The following is a 16,724-nucleotide window of genomic DNA, read 5'->3' on the forward strand; positions in this document are numbered from 1 at the left end:
CAAAAAGCTAAAAATAGTACTACCCTATGATCCAGCAATTGCACTACTGGGTACTTGCCCAAAAAGTACAAAACACGGATCCAAAGGGTTACATGCATTCCTATGGTTAAAGCAGCATTATTTACAACAGCCAAATCATGGAAGCCACCCAAGTGTCCATTGACAGATGAACAAATACAGGAGATATGGTGTATATACGACAGAATAGTACTCAGCCAGAAAAAGGAATGAAATCTTGCCATTTGCAACAAGATGGGTGGAGCTAGAGAGTATTATGCTGAGGCAAATAAGCCAGTCAGAGAGAGGCGGGTACTACATGACTTCATTCATATGTGGAATTTAAGAAACAAAACTAATGAGTAAAGGGGAAAAAAAAGAGAGACACAAAGAAACAGTTTTGACTCAACTAGAGAGAACAGACTGATGGTTACCAGAGGTGAGACGGCTGGAGGAAGGGGGGTCAAGGAATACACTTGCCGTGATGAGTGTGAGTGTTGTATAGAATTGTGCACCCCTGTACTGTACACCTGCGTCTGCTGTCACACTAAGTTAACAACATTGACTGTATCAGGTAAATAAGCCATTCTGGTTAATCTGTCAGTGGTTTAAATAACGTGACTTAAAAAAAAAAAAAAAAGGGAACACCTGGGTGGTCCAGTGGTTGAGCATCTGCCTTTGGCTCACGTGGTGATCCTGGAGCCCCGGGATCGAGTCCCACATCGGGCTCCCTGCATGGAGCCTGCTTCGCCCTCTGCCTGTGTCTCTGCCTCTCTTTCTGTGTCTCTCATGAATAAATAAATAAAATCTTTTTTAAAAAGTGACTAAATGTGTTTTTTAACTTACAAAAAATGTAACTGTTCCATCGGTTAAGTGTTTTCGATGGATCATTTCCTCCTGAAAACTGTGATTTGCATGCAGTTGTTTATGACCACCTTAGATTCTCGAATTCTAAGGACAATGGTCTCAAACTTAGCACATGGGAATGCCATGAGTGCATCCCTAGTGAAACAATTGTCCTCAAGGGGGTGAAGCATTATGTTCCTTTTCGGCTACGAAGAGCTAGAGATTTCTGCTACTTCAGAGAGGACAGGCTACACCTCAGAAATCTGAAGGGGAGATTGAGGCACTCTATACCACTAAGGGAAAAAAAGATAGTTTAATTTAAGAAAAGTGACATTATTGGGATCCCTGGGTGGCACAGCGGTTTGGCGCCTGCCTTTGGCCCGGGGCTCGATGCTGGAGACCCGGGATCGAGTCCCACGTCGGGCTCCCGGTGCATGGAGCCTGCTTCTCCCTCTGCCTGTGTCTCTGCCTCTCTCTGTGTGTGTGTGTGTAACTATCATAAATAACTTAAAAAAAAATAGAAAAGTGACATTATTAACTCCGGAAAGTGATGTCGAGTTGACCTTCTCTGATTGGTCTAATAGGAGAACCATATACATAAAAAATACATGATTCCAGAGCATGAGGCCAATCTCTTAATTAAATAATATTTCTTAGAAGTTTCCAGGTCCCTTGTTTTGTTTTGTTATGTTTTGTTTTTCCTTCTATAAGAGGAGAGTTTTGAAGTATAATTATTTTTGTTTTTCTATCACCCTGAACGAAATCCATCAGACACAGAGTAGTTTGTCTTTGTTTTCTTGGGCCTTTGTTTTTATTTTGGGGGGCTAAGCAAGGAGATTTATTTTTTTGAGGATCCAGAAGAGAACAAGGTCTGTGTTCTAAAAACGCACCTGGGATGTGTTTTAATCAGACGTGATGAGACGTGCAGACAGGATACGATTGTCAGGAGGGAGGAGGTCCCTTCTCAGGGCTCCCGAGCAGCGGGAGGCAGAGCGTGCTGTGGGAGCTACCTGGGGAGGCACCTGGGCTGCTAAGGAGGTGGGGAAGGCAGGGCATGGCCCAGAACCTTTACTGGGGTTCTCGTGGGAAAAAACAAGGTGTAGGGCGGGTAACCGGAGTGAGCCTAAGACTGGACGGCTCAATGATTCGGTGGGTTCGGGGCATTAGAGCTGATCCCTGGCTGCCTGGTACCTGGCCTCCCCTGACTGGGAGCCGAGGGAGTACCTGAGAAAGAGACAATTAGGTGTGTGGGCTCTGGGTGGGTGGGTTTGTACGTGAAGGATGTTCTCAAGGGGCCTCGTTTGCTCACTCTAGGCTTTAGCTAGCCCTGGGAGGGCAGCCTCTCCAGGATCAGGATCGCACACGCCAGATCATCAAGAACACAGAAAGTAGGAAAATGCAGTGAATAGATTCTCACTAGTAACACTTCCTCAACCCAAATTCTGCCAATCAGGGCCACTGAGGAAGCTTCACTACCTTTCCATCCTGTATCATTCTGTTAAGCCTGGGGCATAAAAACGGTGACACGAGGCTTCACTGACGCATTCATTCATCTTCTCCATCATCCCCCTGGGATTTGTTGAGCCGCTGTGATGGGTAAGGCCGATGGGCTCCTGCAGAGGAGAGGCCCACACCTGCCTCCCTAGAGCTTCTGTGGGGGCCACCAGGACCGTCTGCGGCTCCAAAACTGCCTGGTGAGTGCTTACGAGCGGTATGGGCAAGTTGAACCGAGGGGCCCCTAGAAGAGACACTGAGCTGAATTCTGAAGGACACGGAGCTAAGTTGGGGGTACGCTTTGCACACAGTGAGAGGCTGCAGGTGGAGATGGAGGGCAGGCGGCGTGAGCTCAGCTGTCCTTGTTCTCCAAGTCAGGAAGACTCTCACTGCCCACATGGAGGGGACGGGGCCGTCTCCTCGGGGACCGGGCAGCTGAGCTGAAACCCATTACTTCTCTATTTTCTCTATTGCAATCCAAAACACTGTCTTTTGTTCACACTGATTAAAAAAAAAAAAAAAAAGTATCAGGGTCTGTCATGTATCAGGGACTATCCAGCTGCTGGCGATACTCTGACGAGCAAGAAGGTTGAGCTTCCTGCCCTTTGGAAGCTTGCATCTTGGTGGGAAAGAGAAACAATCCAGAAACCAAGAAACCTCTGTCCTGTGGGACACACATTCGGGTGGAGAAAGGAACACTTAGCAGTTAAACAGGGAAAGGTCTAACGTAAACAAACATAAAATTCAATGTTCGCTGCAGATACAAGCTGCCCAAACAACAGAGCGGGTCAAGGATCCAGAGGGTCATGAGGATGAGTCATCCCTGAGGTTCAAGGTGTGATGCACGGTCACAGGCGGGGCTGTGGAGCCCTGGGCTGATGTGCCGGTTGCAGGTGGTCGGGAAAGCTGTGCCCTGGTCTGAGTGATGAGGGGCCCGTGCACAGAGAGCTGCCAGCAGACAGGCACCACGGAGGTAGAGGTGTGTGCAGAGGGTGACAGCCTGGGCGCGCCCAAGGAAGAAAGGGCAGGGTAGGAGACGAGCTCCAAGACAGAGGGCAGGGCCTGAGCATGTTCCGTCTTGTGTTTCTAGGCACCATGAAAAGTCATAGGTGAGTAATAAACAGGGAGATTGCATGATCTAATTTTCACCCCAGAAAAATCACTTTGGTTGCTGGTTGGTTTAAAAGGGTCGAAGAGAGAGAAAGGATGGAAGTAGGGTGATCAGTTAGGAGGCTGCTGCAGACCAGGAGGACGATGACACCTGCACTCAGACCCTCTCCCACAGAACGGAAGACAGAGTCCACCGTGTGTGGGAATCACAGCCATGATGCCACACACCTGCAAGCAGCAGCACCCAGTTCAGAGATCCCATTCTAGAATGTTCTGTTTACACATCCCTTCCAAAACTTCTCTCTCTGGCCTTTAGCTTAGGGTGACTAAGTAAAAGTCAGCAGTCCATACTGGGTGGCATGTTCAGTGGCTTGTGTTGGGTGGCCCGTGTTGGTGGCTCATGTCCAGGGGCCCATATCTGGTGGCCTATGTTCAGCAGCGTATGCGTGATGATCCTTGTTCACTGTCTCAAGTTCAGGGGCCCCTGTCGGTGGTCTGTGTGCAGCAGCCTATGGTTGGCAGTCCACGTTCGATGGTCCACACTCAGTAGCCCACATTCACTGGTCTGCTTCCATGGTCGATGTTCAGTGGCTCACGTGTCACCCTGAGAAGTGAGCTGAGAGCCAGAGGTGTTGCCAGGACATACTCTGATGAAGGACAGATGCAAGGATAGAGTTGGACAGGGCTAAGGTCATATTCCAAAGTCCAAGTACGTAGAGCTTTGGTCAAGTGGTATGATAAACAGTAACAAAACAAGAAGTTCATGGATTCTGTCAATCAGTTTTACTAAGGGGGCTGGTTAAGAAAGCAGTTTTTATTTTTTAATTTTTTTCCAAAGGTTTTATTTATTTGACACAGAGAGAACACAAGCAGGGTGAGGGGTAGAGGGAGATAGAGAAACAGACTCCCCTCTTGAGCAGGGAGCCCAATGTGAGGCTCAATCTCAGGACCCTGAGATTCTGACCTGAGCCCAAGGCAGATGCTTAGCTGCCCAGGTGCCCCTAGAAAGCAGTTTTTAAGATTTTATTTATTCGTCAGAGACACGGAAAGAGAGGCAGAGACACAGACAGAGGGAGAAGCAGGTTCCCCTCAGGGAGCCCAACACAGGACTCAATCCCAGGACCCCAGGATCATGACCTGAGCCAAAGGCAGGTGCTCAATCACTGAGCCACCTAGGCGTCCCAACAGAGGTTATATTTAAACACAGGTTTCTACACTACTCTTTCTCTATTTTTAAAAAGTTAACCCACTGTTCAAAAATAATAGTAAAATATGTACATACCACAATATTGTAATACTGCCAATAGGTCATGGGGGATCATAATAACATTTTTTTCTTTAAGTTGGTTGCACCTCAGGATTCTCATTAATTTTTTAGTAAAATACTTTTTGGCTGTTCAGCCATCAAAAATTTATAAGCACCATAAGAAATCATCTTGACCATTTGCAACAATGCAGATGGCCCTAGAGGGTGCTATGCTAAGCAGAATAAGTCAGACTGAGAAAGACAAATACCATATGATCTCACTCATATGTGGAATTTAAGAAACAAAACAGATGAACATGGGGGAGGGGAAGGAAAAATAAAATAAGACAAAAACAGAGAGGGAGACAAACTATAAGCGATACCTAACTCTAGGAAACAAACAGGGTTGCTGGAGGGGCTGGGGGCAGGTGGTTGGGATAACTGGGGGTGGGCATTAAGGAGGGCATGTGATGTGATGTGCACTGGGTGTTGTATGCCACTGATGAATCACTAAACTCTACCCCTTAAACCAACTAAATAAATAAATAGATAGATAAATAGATAAATAAAAGAAATTGTCTTGACCTAACCAGATATTTTTATCAGAGGCAGAAGCAGGAACTCAACAGCATAGCTCGTTTCAATGTCAGCTGCATGCATGTCCATCCCCCCGACGATTTTAGTGACCTAGGAATCTGCACCGTGCCTGCAGAAGACCCTGTACCTAGGAGTTTTTAGTGAACAATCATGAATTGGTTGACTCGACCAAAGTGATAGGGTGTGTTTCCAGCAGAATTACAGCGTCAGGACTGGAGACTCTCAGCTCCACACCTCGTGACCTTGACGTGGCCTTTCGAGCATTCCGCAAGACGAACTCCGCTCGCAAGCCCCTTGTGTGCTGAAGGTGGAAGAGGCAACAGAGCTGTTTCTGAAACTCTGTTCCTAGTCCCCGGATCACTGGTACCCGGCAATAACTCTCAGGTATGCCAGAGGAAGTTAGAAAACGTTATATCAGATTATACCAGAATTATTTAAATGATAGCAGTCTCGGCAATTGGATGTCTACCTCTCGTGAAATGATACGGTTTTGATCGGTTTTTACTTGGTGCTGTTTGGATTACGTGTCCTGAGAGTAAATGCAAAAATATAGTTGACCCCTGACGTCCCTCTCTTCTTCCTCGTGGGCTCTCCCCACTTTGCAGTAACTCCTAGTGGAGGGTGTGGGCTTCACCCTCTCCACCGCTCCCTTAGGACAGCCTGTCATAGAGCCCAGTACCTTTGGGATTTGACCATTTGCAAATTCTGGAAAGATGTGTGGGGTGGTGCAGGGTGTGGGTAACGGGGGTCTGCGAAGGAGGGGATGTTCCTCCAGGCATGTTCCATCTTTCTTTACTTGGCACCAATCACGTAAAAAAAAAATGCCCAAAGGGTATGAACCCTCCCTTACGAGGTGCCTAAGGTCTGGGGATGTAATGCGCGCATGGTGGCTGAGCTGAAATTTGCCAAGACGGTAGGCCTTAAATGTTCTCAGCTCACAGCTGTGTGAGCTATGGGAGGTGATGGAGGTGCGCTAATCAGCTTGGTTGTGGCGCCCACTTCCCAATGTCTGTGTATATTAAATCACTACCGTGTATACCTTAAAGGTAAAACAGAAGAACCGAAATAGGGTGCGGTCCCAGCTTCCAGGAGCTCTCACGTGCGTCCCTCAGCCTCTGTCTGCAAAGGTCTCTATTAAGGCGCGGGGGGAGAGGGGTCTCACCTGCTTTTTCCGCCAGAAGAGAGGCTCCCTGGTTGAGCCCATGCTGCCTGCAACAGGGAGACCGAAATGCACACACCCCATTACAGCTGCCCCGGGCGGGGGCCATGAAGCGGGTCCCCCCAGATTTGCATTCGGTGAAAGCATTCTCCTGTATCTTTCGCCATCTGCTCTCAGGCACGGCAGGTATTGTGTTACTGTAAAGGAAAATGAGGGCAGGGCAGGTAGGTCTCGTCCCTCCGGTCGCGCATCTGGTAATTAGTGACTCAGGGTCCGGGTCTCACCATCCCGAGCACCGAAGCCCAGGGCTCTGGCCGCAACGCACCTGGAGCCCGGCCGGAGGGACAGAGATGGCCAGTGAGGCCACGACCGCCCGCCCACCAGGCCACTCTCTCACTCACACGGGGAAGGAAGGCAGAGGCCTGGGAGGACAGGCTCCGGACAGCACCTGCTGCAGCGCCCCTGCCCTCCACGCACCCCTGGGAGCTCCGCCTCCCGCCAACGTGGAAACGTCCACTGGACGGGCTTCAAACTCCTTTTGTTCCATTGCTAGGAGCTGTGGCCAGTGCTGAGCAGAAGGCAGGAATGCTTGGAGGGCCTGCGGCAGGAGACCTAGCCTGCACCCACCGCTGCACCCCATTCGCTCAACTCACAGGTCCCCGAGGGCAGGTGCAGGCTGGAGGTGGTGGGGCATGGAGCGCAGGGGGTCCTGGGTCATTAGACCAGGCGCTCCATCCAGTCATTCTTCTTCCACCCCCACGGCCTCCCCTTCCCCTAGGTATCTGCCCAAGCCTGGCTCTCATCTCCGCCTGGCCTCCCCTTAGCCAGCCTATAGCAACAACCCCAGGCCCTGTGCCCTCCTGCCCTCCAGCCCCGAAACCAGGCTTTGCACCAGGCACACCATGGGGGGACCAGCGTCTGCGGGCGCAGTAAAGCGGAGGGCACTGCAAAGCTGGGGGAAAAGGGGAAGGCCAGCCGGCTGACCTGGATGCACACACGTGTGCATGTGTGTATGCGTGTGTGGGGTGCACCTGTGTATGCTTGGGTGTGTGCATAGGCATGCAGAGGTGTGTGCACGTGTATGACCTTGGTGACTGGGCCCTCGCAGAGCTCTGTCCACGTTCTGTTCGGGTTTCAGCTGAAATGCTTCCTCCTCGGGGACACCTTCGCTGGCCAGGCCTCTCAACGAACTCCTCCTTCATCTCATGCTGCTTAATTTTTATCACACACCGATCCTTGCCTGCACATCACACACACACACACACACACACACACACACACCTGTGTGTGCATGTACTTTGTGCGTCATCCCAGGTTAATCTCATGCACTAAAATAAAACTTCGAAGAGACCAGGGGTCCTGGATGTCCTTGAATCCATGTGAGTTGAATCAGAAAGACAGCAGGGAATCCGCTCGAGCTCATACACGTAGGGGGTGCCGGCGGGGTGTCCTCCACGAGCCTGCAGCCCAGGATCCCAGAAACGTCCCTCACTGCTGCAGCCTGAGCTGTGGAGGCTGAGAAGGCCATGCTCACTGGGAGCCTGGGGGACCGCCAGGCTCCCTTCACGTCACCAACACCTCCCAAAGCCCACAGGAGATCCCCACGGTGGCAAAGCTAGACTCAGGCTGCCCCTGGAGGGGCCACAGACAGCCGGGCACCTGCAGCTCACCGCCGATGCCCCAGCCTAAGCGGGTCTGGGACACACCCAGGGCGGTCCGTGGACACCTTTGAGTGAATGGGCCAACTAAGGAGAAACGGTGATGTGCAGAATGATTAAAATACACCAGGGAGCCCCCAGGGGGCTCAGTGGGTGAAGCATCCACCTTCAGCTCAGGTCATGATCCCAGGGTCCTAGGATGAGCCCCACCTGACGGTGGGGTGGGGGGTGGGGGGTGTCCTGGCCCAGCAGGAAGCCTGCATCGCCCGCCCTCTGTCCCTCCTCCCACTGGTATGTGCGCTCACTCTTGCTCTCTCTCTTTAAATAAATAAACTCTTTTAAAAAATAAAATAAAATGCACCAGAAAATGAGAAGAATATGACTTCCGACAACTAAAAATTGCATTTGGCTGTTAAAGAGTACCAGAGGGCATGTTGGTTTGAGCAGAAAAGCTCCTTGGTAACACAGCCCGCACCATTTCCTAGCAGCCCAGAACATTCCGTGTAGGAGACTCCTCGTCGGGCTTGTTTGCAAAGCCTGGCTGTTGCTCCTACGCTGGGACAAGGGCAGGAACGTGCACGTCACCTTCCCGAGCCCCCACCTGGCCGCGCGGCGGGCACACCTCGTTTCCGTCCCGGGCCCCCGAGGCACGGACCGCAGCCCCGGCCCAGGCAGCACCGGGCAGGGGCCCTGCGGTTGCTCAGTGAGTAGAAGGAAAGCCAGCGCGTGTGGTCGCTCCCCTGCGAGTCGCCCTCGATAGGACGGAGCCTGCAGCCTGCCCAGCTGTTCCCACTGCAGGGACCTGGGCACACCCTCCTGGAAGCAGCGCCGGCCACAAGCCTGAAACCGGGTTGAGACTTTCCTCCGGGGAGCAGAGCCGCTCAGCCCGAGCGTTTTGCCCCTGGAAGACATGGGACACCTCTGGGAACAGTTCTGGGGACGAGTCTTAACTGTGGGTGCCCCCGGCATCCAGTGGGGGGGGGGGCTGCCCAATGTCCTACAACGTACAGGACGGCCCCCCGCAGCAGGAGGATCCAGTCTAAAATGTCATCGTGTGGAGGGGGCGAGACGCTGCCCTAAGGCACAGGGTTCAGCCCAAGCCCTTAGCCCGGGACTGACCTTTGGACGTGCTCCTGTCGTGGCTCCTCTCGGCTGCTGGCCCCCACGCAGGTGTGGCCTGGCCGGAGCGCGGGCTGGTCCTGTGGAGGGGAGGAGGCTGGGGAGGGAGGATGCTGTAGGAGGTGGGGTTCAACCAGTCTGTCCAGCTTTTTCCAGAACCACCAACTCTGAGGCACTTGTGCAGCTCTGCCCGGCTGCGTCTGGAAGAGGGAAGCCGGCGCTGCCCCAGGGCCGGGTGCTCAGCCCCAGGGTGGGTGCTCGGCCCCAGGGAGGGTGCTCGACCCCAGGGAGGGGTGCTCGGCCCCCAGGGCGGGGTGCTTGGGCCCCAGGGTGGGGTGCTTGGCCCCAGGGTGGGTACTCGGCCCCAGGGAGGGGTGCTTGGCCCCCAGGGCGGGGTGCTTGGGCCCTGGGTGCTTGGCCCCCAGGGAAGGTTGCTTGGCCCCCGGGGCAGGTGCTCAACCCTCAGGGCAGGGTGCTCAGCCCCCAGGGAGGGCTGTTCAGCCCCCACAGTGGGGTGCTCAGCCCCCAGGGTGGGGTGCTCGGGCCCCAGGGCAGGATGCTTGGCCTGCAGGACAGGGTGCTCGTCCCCCAGGGAGGGCTGCTTGGCCCCCAAGGAGGGGTGCTTGGCCCCCAGGGCGGGGTACTTGGGCCCCAGAGTGGGATGCTTGGCTCCCAGCGAAGACTGCTCAGCCCCCAGCGAAGACTGCTCAGCCCGCAGGGAGGGGTGCTCAGCCCCTAGGGAGGGGTGCTCGGCCCCAAAGGAAGGCTGCTCGGCCCCCAGGACAGGGTGCTCAGACCTCCCGCGGATGGCAGTGCCTGCAGACCTCCCCTGCCCAGTCTCCTCACTTAGGAAACGGGAGTTACACCAGAGCCTGTCCCCTTGGCAGCACGGGGACGAAATTGGGTTTGAACCTTGCGGCAGGCTGTGCCAGGCCTGTACCCCCTGGAGCCAGGCCCCTCCCGGGACACTGGCCCTGGCTGTGCCTGCGGCGGCTTGTGGCAGCAGCTGGGGTCGGGGCAGGCCCTGGGGGAAGCTCACGATGCCCCCTCCCCGGGGGTCACAAGTCGCTGGACCCCACACCACAGCCCAGACGCCCCGGCGATCCGTGTCGGGCGACAAAAGCCATTCACTGAATAAGGCGTGGGGCGTGAGCACTTCTCACGAAAATCTACAAAAGCGTGTGCACACTCACCGACGTAAATGCGGAGCAAAAAGCCCAGAGCCTAAAAAGAGAATCACCACATGTGAACTGTATTTACCTCCAGGAAAGAGAAGGGGGCTCGGATGGGCAGGTAGCAAACAAATCTTACCTGCACGCATTCTCTACGTTTTTATTCTATTTTATTCTATTTTAAAGATTTTATTGATTTATTTGACAGAAAGAGAGAGAGAGAGGAGAGAGAGCGCACAAGCATGGGGAGGAGGAGAGGGAGCCCAACACGGGGCTTGCCCGAGGCCACCCAGTTCCTCTGGAAGGGTGGCAGGAGTCTGACGTCCTGAGTCTCCGGGCCCAGCACGCTGTGCCGTCCTGGTTGGTCCGGGAGCCAAGGCAGGAGGACCAAAGGTGACGCATAAAGTCCGCGGGAGGGAGGTGATCCGTCCCTGAGTAGACTCCAAATGTAGACCCTGAGATCATGACTTGAGCCAAAGGCAGACGCTCACCCACTGAGCCACCCAGGGGCCCCCTGTCTGATTATTTTAAAAGCAGAGCAGTCATGTCATATTCTAAAATTTTTAACGTCTAAAAAAATGACTTTTTATAGGCAGGGCTCCGCTCTGTGTAACTATATATTCCCATGAGCAAATCCTACAATCAGACACAAATGAAGACAATCCACACACGGTATTTGCATTTGAGTGCAAATGCCCCGAGAGTCAATAACTGATACCCAAGGCCAAGAATGGGGTCAGACAACTTCCTGAAAGCCACTGGGGCTCCAGAGGAGCTGACCCCCACTCTTGGCTTCGGATAACAGTTATTTAACCGTGTTTCCCCATTTCAGGGTTAAAGGCACCCTCTGAGCCCCCAGGGACTTTAACTCTGAAATGAGGGTTTTTGGTGGCCTGGAGTAGAATGAATTCAAGCAACCTCAGCTCTGGCGAGCCCAGTGGGGACCCCCACCCCGGAAAGATAACAGGAGTCCCCCCTTCACGGAAGCTGAGGAGGCCAGACACCTACATCTAGAACAAACCAGTAAGGCCCACCAGCCCTCACTGAGTGCCAGGTACTGTTCTAATTCTGTAGTAACATTTATTTCTTAACAACGACCTCAGGCAGTAGGTACTGTTATTACCACCACCTTACAAGTGAGGAAACTGAGGCAAGGAACGTAACTTGCCCGAGGCCACCCAGTTCCTCTGGAAGGGTGGCAGGAGTCTGACGTCCTGAGTCTCCGGGCCCAGCACACTGTGCCGTCCTGGTTGGTCCGGGAGCCAAGGCAGGAGGACCAAAGGTGACGCATAAAGTCCGCGGGCAGGAGGTGATCCGTCCCTGAGTAGACTCCAAATGTAGAGGAGGGGAAGGACCCTAGGAGTCAAACGGTTCAAAGTCACCTCTCTGTGAGCAGCCTACCAAGGCCCAGGGAGGACCTGGTACGATTTGGTGGGGCCCTGGTGGGGAGGCCAGCTGGGTTTTCTGGAAAATGGCATGAAGTGCCCAGTAGCACCTGCTTGTGGAGACAGTACAGTTTGCCAGGACCGGACAGCCGGGCTCGGCCCGGTGTGCTCACGGCAAGGGGCAGGGGTTTCCTGAGGCGCAGGCACCCGGCACTCGGACCTCAGCCCCGAGCCAGGCCTTCCCCGGCTTTGTGGAAGGGGGCCTGCACCCCCTTCCTCCTGCAAAGACAGCTGTCCATCACCGTCTGAAACACTTCACTCTCAACGCGGTGAAAACGCAAAACCCACTTTGGTCCTGAATACGTGGCGAGGAGGTTGGATTTTGAAGTCCGCACATGGAGGTGGAGTCGATGTGCACAGACCTCATGCAAGACGCCCGGCCTCCCGTGGGCCCTGGTCCCCAGCTCAGGGGGGGCTCGCCGCCCACCAGCCAGCCTGGCCAGTGTGGGCTCCGGCAGCGGAGACCCGACTGTGCATCCACGTCACCAGCCCAGTGGGAACTCCAGAAGCCGCGTATCCTGCTGCAAAGATCATGCCTCTGATCCTTGGAGTCCTTCTCCTCTGCCCACTGTGTCTGGGCGCCTCTTCCCCACTTGCCATGTCCTCACCTGTGTATTTCTTGAACGTTTTTTCCTACCCTGAGGAATCACTGGACCAGAAACCAGAAGACTGAGCAGCCAAACAACCCGGGAACTGTGAAGTCCCAGGTAAGGCAGCTTAACGTGGCTGAACTCGTTTCCTCATCTAGAAAATGGGAATGTGGGGATAGTGGACCTGCTGGACTCATGTCAGGGGCTGAGGTAATTACCAAACAAGTGCAGGTCTGGCCGTGCATTAGAAGCTTTCCGAACAGGGGCAGCCCGGGTGCTCAGCGGTTTAGCACCTGCCTTTGGCCCAGGGCCTGATGCTGGAGACCCGGGATCGAGTCCCACAACAGGCTCCCTGCATGGAGCCTTGCTTCTCCCTCTGCCTGGGTCTCTGCCTCTCTCTCTGTCTCTCATGAATAAATAAAATATTTTTAAAAAGAAGCTTTCTGAACGGTGCAGACACACCAGGCCAGGATGACCGCTGGCTGGTAGGGGGCATCCAGAAGAAACAGGTGGCTACTTAATGGGATGACTTTCCCAAGATAAAGTCAGTGAAACACCTTATTCTCCATGGTAACGCTACACCTAGCATGAGACCTCACGATGAGACCTCACGAACACTGCAATGATCCGTGACTGGGTCGATGTGGGCAGGAGCAAACCCAAAACCAGTTAAGGGTGGAGGCATTTCCAACCAACGAGGGGCCTCTGAGCTTTTATTATGTGCCAACTATTGTCATGGTCTTTGTTTGCATGAAACTTGAAGGCTAGTTGTTCCTTATTTATCTATTTGAGAGAGAGAGAGAGAGAATGAGCAGGGAGGAAAGGGAGAAGTAGGCTTCTCATGAGCAGGGAATCCGATGCGGAACTTGATCCCAGGACTCTGCGACCATGACCTAAGCCGAAAGCAGACACTTAACCGACTGAGCCACCAGGCACCCCCTACTAACTGTCCTAATATGAAGGGGAGAGATAGACAAACAACTTTAATTCAAGGCAGAGAAACAGCAGAACCAAGAGAGAAGGATGAGGTGCAACAAGGATCCACCAGGAGGAAGATGTTACAGCGGTTGGGAGGTCAAGAAAGGTTCATGAGCCTTGAAGGATGCGCGGAGCTTCACCTGCGTTGCTAGGAAAGGGCCTCCTGGCCCAGGAAATAACGCAAAGGTATGACCAGCAGGAGAAGCAGGAGTTGGAAAGGAGCAGGGACGCTACAGACGGTTGGGAGCACAGCGGAGAAATGGAAGATAATCCAGGGAAAGTTGCTGAGATCCAAGGAATGGACGTCTCCAAAGATCTGCTAAGGATTTCAGGTTTTCTCTAGGAAGGAAAGAGCAGCTGGGGCTCCGTCAGGCATTGGCCTGCTCAACTGACTCCTTTTGCAGAGGGAACAGTCAACTATGCAGTCAACTATGATTTAAATTCATGATTCCTTACCTGAACCTTATTTACTGAGTGGTACGAACGTGCTCTCTCCCACTCCAGCAGGTCACTGGCCTCCAAAACCTACACCTCAAGCGTCCACTCCATGGGATTCACAGTACCCGGACCAGTTGTTGTTGGGGGAATTAATGTGACAATAGCTATGTGAGTCCTTGGCTAGGAGACATATCTTTCTGTCCAAGGCATCGTCACGACCTTCTCGGTAGGGACTTCTTTGCAAAACAGACACACCTGCAATAAGGAAATGCATTGCAGCATCATCTCGCTGGAGAAGAATCCAGCTGGCCGATTAGGAACCTCCGAGGTGGGAAGCAGCGGCTTGCCAAGGCTGCGGGGCCAGTCTCCCACAGACCAGAGCCTGGTCTCCTCCCTCCTGCCACTGGCTTCCCAGAAACCAAACACCAGAGGGTGACAACTACCTGAGCTATTTCTCTGCAGCGGAGGAGGCTGGCCCTCCATGTTCATCCTGCCTCCCACCCCCTAGGGTCCAGGGGACAAGTGTTGAGGATACGTGCCGACTCCTCAAGAGTCCCGCTGCTGTTGGCTTGCAGGGAGAGCAGGGAGTCAGGTGCAAGGTCAAGGAAGTCGTCTTGTGCTGACAGGACTTCCCGTCAGCTCCAGCGGTGGCTCCAGCCCGTCCACCTACCACGCCTGAAAGCACAGCTGGGATGAGCTGTTGCATGGCTTTTGAACATTTTGCAGATTTGGAAGTAAAGGCTCAGAGAAGTTGAACAATTAGACTGAAGACACGGAGCTGGTAACCACCCATTACCTCCAGTTCTCCATCAACCCTTGCCCGGCGGGCGTCCCACACTCCATATCCACCGCCTTCCTATCATTGCCTCTCCTGGAAGGACGGGCTGGAATCGATGGGCACTCTTCAGTCTTCGCCTCACTCAACACCTTCTTCCTGAAAGCCCTTCTTCTTCCCTGGGGTTTTCTGACGCCACACTCCTCTAGTTTTGTCCCCTCTGAATGTTCTCTCTCGTTGCTTTGGGTCGACTGATCCAACTCTACTAGACCATAAACATGGAAGTTGCTCATGGATCCTTTCCTGGACCTCCCCGCCCTCTCTGCACTCTCGCTCGGGGGCCGTTACATGTATCCATTTGGCCTCGATGATCACTTCAGGGCCGGTGACTGTCCCATCTGAGCCGCCAGCTTACCCCTGAGCTCCAGACTGAGAAATCTTGCTTGGAGGGCCCCATGCTTCCCAGACCCCACATATCTAAACCTCAACTCTCCATCTGCATCTTGTCCTCTCAAATGGCAGCCCCGTCCACCTGGGATAATACTTGCCTGACTCTCTCTCCCTGGCTCCCCCCACACCCAAACACACTTTTTGGTTCCTCCTCCCAGGTAGTTCTTAAACTTTCCATTTCTTACCATCGTCACCACCACCTAATCCTCTTAGGCGGGATCCATGCAACCTTCTCCCAACTGGGAGACCTACTCCCACCTGCTTCCAAATCAGCCTCCACAGAGCAACCGGGTGGATCTTCACAAAACATATGTGGAACCATGGTACTTTTCTGTCTTTCAATAGGTCTCCAACATCAGATGAATAGATAAATAAATTGTGGTATATACATCAGATGGAATAGTATCGGGCCTTACAGAGGAAGGACATTCCGACACAGGCTACAATAGGCATGAACCTTGACAATAGGCATGCAGAGTGCAATGAGCCAGTCACATCAGGCCAAATACTGCATGATTCCTTTTCTGTGAGGCTCCTGAAATAGTCAGATGGGTAGAAACAGGGGGTAGAAAAGAGCTCACCGTGGACTGGGGGAAGGAGGATGGGGTGCTATTGTTGTATTTCAGGTTGGGTAGAAGAACTGCTTTGGAAATGGATAGTGGCGATGGCTGTACCACAACGGTGGATATGTTTATGCCACACTGCACACTGAAAAATGGTTAAAAGGGTGAATTTCATGTTGTGTATGCTTTACCATAATGTATATTTATCTTTTAAAAAATCTTTTTTAGGGACGCCTGGGTGGCTCGGCGTTGAGTGTCTTTGGCTCTGAGGGCATGATCCTGGAGCCCCGGGATCGAGTCCCAGATCGGGCTCCCTGCATGGAGCCTACTTCTCCCTCTGCCTGTGTCTCTGCCTCTCTCTCTGTCTCTCATGAATAAATAAATAATTCTTTTTAAAAAATAAAATAAAAAATCTTTTTTAAAAATTATTTTTCTACAGTTTCCTATTGTCCCCAGAGGAAGATCCATAATACTTTTTTTTAAAAAAATACAGATTTTATTTATATATTTGAGAAAGAGAGAGAGCAAGCGAGCACAGTGGGCGACGTGGCAGACGGAGAGGGAGAAGCAGACTCGGCCGAGCAGGGAGCCCAACGCGGGGCTCCATCCCAGGACCCCGGGATCGTGAGCTGAGCCGAAGGCAGACGCTTCACCGACTGAGCCCCGCAGGTGCCCAAGATCCACAACTCTTAGCAGTGCTCCGAGGCATGAGACAGGGCCTCTCCTGCCCCCTGCACTCCTCCTTCCCGCCGCCCTCGGTCTTTCAGCTCCAGCTGTGGCGCACTGCTGGGGTTCCTTCCGTGGAAGGCCCGTAGGGACCCTCTCTCCTTGGCCTAGAAGGCTCTTAATCCATCTCTCCCTGCATCACTCCTTTTGCCTGGACTTCTGCTCATCTCTTAAATCTCAGCCTCAAATCCCAAGCTCTGAAGGGACTAACCTCACAGCCAGATGAGACCAGGGACCTTGTCTTGTACGAGTGCTACTGCACATACTCCTCCTTCAGAGAATTTAACACTCGCAAAAGTTTTAATATTTGTGTGCCATGCTCAGATCGAGAACGCATACCTGTCTCGTCCATCTTCGTGTG

This window comes from Canis lupus, chromosome 16, assembly GCF_011100685.1.
Source record: "Canis lupus familiaris isolate Mischka breed German Shepherd chromosome 16, alternate assembly UU_Cfam_GSD_1.0, whole genome shotgun sequence".
NCBI lineage: Eukaryota > Metazoa > Chordata > Mammalia > Carnivora > Canidae > Canis > Canis lupus.